Genomic DNA, 7,876 nt, shown 5'->3' on the forward strand with positions numbered 1-7,876 from the left:
GCATAAAAGGGAAAGTTTTATGATTTGCATGATTTGAAAATTAACAGACTTTTCTTATAAAAATGGGCGTTTCTCAGTCACTTTCGCAATAATCATAAAAGTTATATTATTATTGTAATTAATAATGCCAAATAATGTTAATTAAAAAAATGCTAGGAACTTCACGCATTTTTCAATTACCAAAAAAATTTATTCAATATAATTTAATATATACATTTATATATATAAAACATTTATTCAATATATTTATTCACAATTATAATTTAATATCATTTAAAATTTGTTATCAATGCTTAATTTAAATTATAAAAAATCACAAATCATTTCTTTAAAAATGCGAAATTAGCTAACTCATTTCAATTATCAATCGGAGTAAGTACAGTAAAAGTAACGCCAATATGATGGCACACAACACTTTCTTTACGCTCTTGGAAGCAGTTTTGTGTTCAGATTGTGCCGCTAGTTCAGGAAAATACTCACAAAAAATAGGATTAGTTAAGTTAAACTTCATGCTTTCCTTGGCAAACAATCTTTTACATTCCCTCGATGTTTTAATTGAGCCAGTAGTGGATTCATTGCCAGTCATGAAGCTTAGAAGAGCATATAAAATAGCGCCAACTGACCAGGATGGATCCCAAGTCTCTGAGTGGTAATCGCTGAAACTAAAGCAAAGTCTTAAGTTGGTCATGAATCTTCCATTAGGTGTTATCATATAAATGCTGGGACCTCTGTATGGATAGTTTTTGGGAAATATTAGCTTACCATGGTAAACACCACCAGCGTAAGGCGTATTTTCAGGACCTAAAAGAACGTAGTGCCATTCAAAAATATTGTCATGCAACGGATGGGCTCTCACGTAGGGAATGGGATCTATTATTAGATTAACGTAATCCTTTTTGAGGCGGCGATTTTGCATTGGATTAAGATAACAAAATTCTTGTCAGAATTTAATTTGCTTTTTAAAGAGATTAGTAATTTTACAAGTGAAGCATTTTGTTTCGGTCAGTAGTCTTCATAATATTGAAAGTAGAATATTAAATGCCACGTGTCGATATTAATCATTTTGACCAATTTTTTTTTAAATAGACAAATGAAAGCACACTTGATCCCGAAATAGCTTATTTGATCTAGAAAGCAATATAAAATTTGTGAATGAGGTTAACACGAGCGTTAACTTTATTTTCAATTTTCGTTTAGTTAATAATTCGGTAGATTTTACCGATTTTACATTAGGTTTTAAAAATGCATTTGTTCTGATACAAAACCCATCATTGCATACTTCTAGCACGATTAAAATGCATGAAAATAACGATATGCGTTTTTTTAACTGTAATTAATAAAAATTAAATTTAAAAAAAATGAAAAGCAATTTTAATGAAAAATAAAAGAACGTATTGAGTTATTTATGTGTGGAATTAAACGTGTTTAAATGTTTTTTTTAAGTTTCCCAAAATTCTTTTCAAAAGTTATTGCACAACGAGAATTCAATTAAAGTAAAACAAATTTAATCTTAAAAGAAATTTTCCCCTCCATTTTAGTTTAGCAATTTTATTTATAAACTGATTCACCCAGTCATTGTTTCATTGATACAATGATTTGCATATCCTCTAACTCTCTAAGTCACCGAATCACTAATTTTCTAATATGGCCATTTACTCATTCGCTAATTCATCGTTTTGCTTTTCTTTCTTTATTTTAATACTCATTTCTTTTCTGTCGACCATTGATCAAAGGACACAGTGTTCGACCTCCACTAATGTGGTGAACTAGGTACTAGTCCTAGTGTTTACTGCTTGTTACGAATTCTGCTGTCCTGTCACACTAACCACAGTGCTGATATAAAATATCCTCGGAAGTAAGCGGATCATGGGTTAGAATCTCTTTTCCATCAGACTAACCGTGGGAGTTTTTCGTGATTTACTTCTCCTGTAACGCAAAGGCGCTTTAGTTCCATCAAAACGTTGAAGACTAGTTTGTGTCAATGCTTGATCTCACAAAGTTTCCCTTGTCTTCTGGATTGGGTTCAAAATTGCAGGGCTATGCAGTTGAACATTGATAGTCGCGAAATCGGAATTGGGTCGGCTGTTCAAAGCCGTTTATAAAATTGTAAATTATTGACGTTCTTTAAGTAGACAAGGAATAACTACAAGGGAACCCGGCTTCAAAGAATAATTATGAACAAATCTGGTTTCGTGCTCGCTAAGCTCACCAACTCGCCGAAAAGACTTTCGCTTACTTTTCGGATTGCTTGCAATCCTATCTCATTTTTCTTGTTGATGGGAAATTTATCTGTTTATTTATAGTTTCGTATTATTACTATGGAATTGTAGAATTTTTTTAAATAAAGTTCTAAAAATGCTCAACTTATAATTCAAAGCTGGAAATTTCAGTGTATGCAGACACAAAAGTTTTTAGTCCATCTTACATTAGCACGTAAAATGTATAAAAGCCATAAAAAAAGGTAAAAAATAATAAAGTGTAAAAGCTTAGTAGCAAAATATGAAGGAAAAGGAAGTAATATATTTAAAACTTAAGTTGAATCGATAAGCAGTGTCATTAACCCTTTCACGCAGAATTTTTATTAAACACATTTTTTTATACTTTTTTTTATTTGTTCACAAGGTTGTTTTTATTGTTTGTTCACAAGGTTGCTTTTATTGTTGTTTTTTATTTGTTTTACAAGGGGACTCTATCCCATGATCCGTCTAGGTCAAAAGAAGTGAAAAATATTGTAGTTAGTTTTTTAATAATTTACGGTTATGAAATTCGGTACGAAACACCGGTGTCTTTTTCTGCCTTAAAGGTAAAATCTTTAAAGCACAGTTCACTTCCAAGCAATATTTTTTTAGTAACTATTAGATTACTTTTTATAATTAAAAAATACCAAAATACATTTTTGTTTGTAATTAGAGTATCAGATAAAATATATAAAAGGTACACACAAGGTGTCTTATTTGTGTCAAAGCGCTAAACATAAGTAGCAAAACGAAAAAAGATTATTTTCAAAGTTTAAAATTTGTCTTTTAATTCCATCCCTAGCAGCAATTTAACTTGGGCCCTCATTAAACCAATATTTACGAATCTTGGCTCAATAAGGGTTCAAAAGAGCAGTTATTTTCCGATATTGGCCCTATATAGAATTCTCCGACTCTCTCGATATTTTACAACCACTTTACAACCAATATCGGCCCTATATAGAGCTGTCAGATTCATCCGATATTTCAGATTCATAATTCAGTCAATATTGGCCCCTTAAAGGCCGATATTGGCGCTATATAGGAAAAAATCGACTATATAGGCGCTATATAATTGGCGCTATATAGGCGCTATATATAAAAAATCTAGACATCCCAATACTATTCCCTCAATGCATGTTCATACAGGACCTATATTAAGCCAATTATTAGCTCTACTGGGGTTAAGGTAAAATTGTTGATAGGGATTGTATACTTGAGAGAGTACATGCACAAGATTGAAGGGGAATTAAAGTATCTCATCCTAGAACGATCTGCAAGTAACTGAATTTTCTTTTTGTGTTTTGTTTCTGCTATTCTTAAAACGCCTCATTCTTATATTTTTTTGAAAACTCCTTCCGGCTGTTCCATTCTTTCTCCTTCAAACAACCTCTATTAACAAAAATATTAGCCGAATTTCGACTATTAGAGAGTGAGGAAAAAAATATCAGAAAGTCCAAACAGTGAATTTCCAAACTTTCTCGCGAGAGCTTCGGGACTTCTCTTAGGAAGACAAACATTATTTTAGCCATTAAATTTCTTTTCAGGAGCTAGAGAGATAGGAATTTCTAATACACGATGAGTGATAGCAAGGAGGGATATTTTAGAAGTATTTCTAATTTAAATTGCGAAAAATAAATCATTAAAAATTATAGAGCCTCTTACTTTTCTTAATTTACATTTATGACATTCAAGCTTCTAGTACTATTTTTCTCTCTTAAATAAACATATTTAGCGACAATTTTGATTGAAAACGGGTAAGGGAGAGGTCAAGAAATCCTCGTACAGAAAATTCCCAAACGTTCTAGCGAGAGCTTTCAGAATTCGCCCTTTCGAAATATTTTAAAAAATTGGGAATAAAAATTTAAGCGTTTAAAACAAAAAATTAAAAAATTGTGAGAAAATATGAAAAATAGATAATTTTGAATGATTTTATTTTGCAATTTAATCGGGCAGAATCTCCTTACTTTCTATATATTTTTTCTTGTATTTAAACTTTCCTAATTTTCGCCCATCAAAAGAAATTCAACTGTTAAAATAATTGTTCCTTTGGGAGATATCCATGAGCTTATTTGGCGAAATATTTTAGAGGATTCCTTGCAGGAGACCTACCCGATCTCTTATCCTCAAAATTGTGGTTAAATATTTTTACCTAATTATTATGTTGACGCATGCTAGTAGAGGGGTGCGACTGTTCTTGCTTTCCAGTGGCGCCATCTATGGCTAAGAATTCGACTACTGCCACATCCATACGTCACACCCGTTTATAGAGCGGACCCATTCATGCATCCATTCATTCATCCACAGATGGTAATTTTGACCTGAATCTGAGAACGATCAATCTCCAATTTAGTACCCCTAGAGGTATTGATTTGTGACGGGAACATGGAAGACTTTGCAACTCGACAGATTTAACGTGCATCAGCCTCTATTTTACTACAGGGGAGTCTGTGGCCATCGGGGTTCGAACCCACAAACTGTTGGACATGGGCCCAGTGCCCTAGCGACCAGGCTATCTAGGCCACCTAATTATTATCTAAAATTAATTTGATTTTTAAAATAATTTTTTAAGGAGGGAATTTTCAAAATTTTACCTACTGTAAAAGATTGGCACTTAAACTCCTGTGCTGATAAAAAAAAATTAATAAATTTGTATTTATAAATACAAACAAAGTAGATGAGAAATGAACGAAAGCATAACGCACAAGAGAAGACTCCCTAGTGTTAACTATTACCAGTGTATACTTCTTGATCCCACGAAAACTTTAACTGTTACCCGCAATTATATAAACCATAGTCCTTCATTTATACTTTATTTTCTTGTATTTTCTAAAGTTATCGGCAGGTGGTCACACAAATCATGCATGGAAAAATAGCTTCCCTATAATATTTAAAAGAAATTATGAATTTCAAAAATTAATGAACATTACGGATTAAAAATTATTTACAATACTTCCCATGACCTTATAAAGAGCTAGCCGGCGTAACTTCAGAGAGACAAAAATCTAACACAGCTTGTTTGTTAATATTGCTTTTCTTTCCCAGACTTTTTTTTCATTCTCCGGTGAATTCTTTTCTTTTCCAGATTTAGCTTCAAGGCATCCCAAATGAATAAGTGCGCAGAAAGAAAAAATAGTCAGTTGTTTCGAACAACAAAATGTCGTTATTCGATCAAAAGCAAGATGTCAAAACAAACACGTTAAGCGAAAGATTTTGCGCTAAAAATAGATATTAATCTTACGACATGGAGAGGGCCCTTTTGTCTGGTTTGGAAAAACAGAAATTGATTCTTAGATGCCTTTGCTCGACCATATAATGAAAAATAAGAAAAATAGCATCTGTTTCAGCACTTGTTATATCCTATAGCGTTTACTTTAACGGGTATAAAGGATTTTATCAAACATTTTTTTTCTTTTCATCTTCTGATTAGAATTCTTTATTTTTTTTTACCTAAGTTTATGACCTAATCAAGCTAATTAATAAAATATCAAGTGTCATATATTTTGATAAGAAAAATTTTCTGTTTTAAAACATAATTATACCTAAGCACAACACATCTTAAATAAAACTTGTTTTGTCAATAATCTGTACTTAATATGTACTTTTCACCATATCTTTGAAAATAACTCAAAAGACAAAAAATTGCTTGTGCAAAAAGACGTTGAATTGAAGTCGGAATAAAGCTTAGAATAATTTTGTTTTAATATTAAGACTTATCAAAGAAAATGAAGACATGGAAACCATATGACAATCTTATAAATATCAATCTCGGTGGAAGGAAAATATGTTATAATGACCAATTAACAACATGGTATCATTTTATGAAATCATTTTTTATCTTTATAACAGACATTGAACAGCTGGACGAATTCTGAATAAACGACTATCATTGTTCAACTCATAGCTTTGTACTTTTGAAATCAATTCAGAATACAAGGGAATTCCTGGTTCAAACATTGGGATAAATTAGCCTTCGCGAAGGCTTTTAAGGAACTGAGCCGCATTTGCGTTACATGGAGAGAAAAGCCCACGGAAACCTTCCAAGGTTAGCCTTAAGGTAAGGAGATTCTAATCCATGATTCGTCTTACACTGAGTATATTTTATACCATCACTGTAGTCAGTGCAAACTGAGAGCTGAATTTGAATCGAAAAACTAACAAATTCGCAAGAAAATTTGAGACAGTCGAAGGATTCTTAATGATAGGTTAGAGCCGTGATGGCTCAGGGGATAGATCGTCCGCTTTCCAATGCGGCGAACCGGGTTCGAATCCCAGTCGATACGAATTCCACATCCGTCTTGCACCAACCACAGTGCTGACGTTAAATATCCTCAGTGGTAGACGATTCATGGATTAGACTCCCCTTGTCGTCAGGCTAACTGTGTAAAGTTCTCGTGGTCTTCCTCGCCATGTAACGCAAATGCGGGTTCGCTCCTTCAAAAAGTCCTCCACGAAGTCAAATTTCTCCCAATATTCGATCCAGGAGTTCCCTTGTCTTCTGGATTGGGTTCAAAATTACAAGGCTATAGAGTTGAACATTAGTAGTCGTAAACTCATAAAATTGGGTCGGCTGTTCAACAACGATTATAATAGGGACAGGTTAGGCTAAGATTCAAATAAGAGGTCAAAATTCAGAAAATGGAAAAAAAATTATATCAAGTTTCAGAAAAACGAAATTTCTTTGCCAGTGCAGCGATAAAATCGTCGATGCAGTAATTTTTAATTAAAATCAATCAACTTAAATAAAATTAACAGTTATTGTTTAAAATATTTCATTAGTTTTTATTTTTATTTTTTAAGGTGGCAGCTATTTTTTTAAAAAATAAATGAACAAATAAAAAATGAGGAATTCCCTTACACCCGCAATTTTTTTTATCATAGTTAGGCAAATGAATAATAAATATAATAATCTGCTTTAGGAAAATAAGTTTTCTCATTAAATGTGACCTATTGACTTATTGAAAATACTGATCCGTCAGATGCAACACAAAAGTAATAATCTTGTTTGGAAATAAAATTAGTCTCATCAAAAGTAATTTTAACCATGATTGAACTAAATATTACAGTTAATATATGAATATTGGTTGTATGTATCAATATTACAATCAATCAACAATAACAAGATAAGTATCAATGCGCTGTGTCAATGCGCAGTGTCAAATGCGCTGTAAAGGTGCTAATCAGCTTTAGTAAGAAAGAATCTTCTATCTAAAAATTTTAATTTTAGCCATAATCGGTGTTATTTACATTCACTATATGACTGATAGCAACATCAAAATTCCCGCATATGTAAAACAAAAATAATCAGATTTCGATAAAAAAAAAACAAATGTGCTCATTAAATATGGCATAAATAATCATTATAAAAATCAGTAATATATGCAATCTATCACCGACAGTAAGATAAAGTTCCTGCATTTGCAAATCAAAAATAATAATCAGTTTCATCTTGCTAAGATAAATAACTTTTCCGTGCATTTACAAAGCCCATCGGTGGGAAATGCTCTCAAGGCATTAAAAATTCTATCTAACTTCAAATCAAAATGTCACAGTCTGGGCGAGAATTTTCTTTAAAACAAAAGATCAGATTCAGATTTGTTTTTGTTTTGAGAGAAATATTGTAATAAACAGAGCATTAATAT

At 32.1% G+C, this 7,876-nt stretch overlaps 1 pseudogene; it reads right to left on the reverse strand.

Moving 5' to 3' along the window:
* Positions 1 to 346: 346 nt before the first annotated feature.
* On the reverse strand, positions 347 to 916 carry LOC107441973 (ubiquitin-conjugating enzyme E2 J2 pseudogene; annotated as a pseudogene).
* Between the last annotated feature and the right edge of the window lie 6,960 nt (positions 917 to 7,876).

Source organism: Parasteatoda tepidariorum, chromosome 1, assembly GCF_043381705.1.
Source record: "Parasteatoda tepidariorum isolate YZ-2023 chromosome 1, CAS_Ptep_4.0, whole genome shotgun sequence".
In the NCBI taxonomy this organism is placed as follows: Eukaryota; Metazoa; Arthropoda; class Arachnida; order Araneae; family Theridiidae; genus Parasteatoda; species Parasteatoda tepidariorum.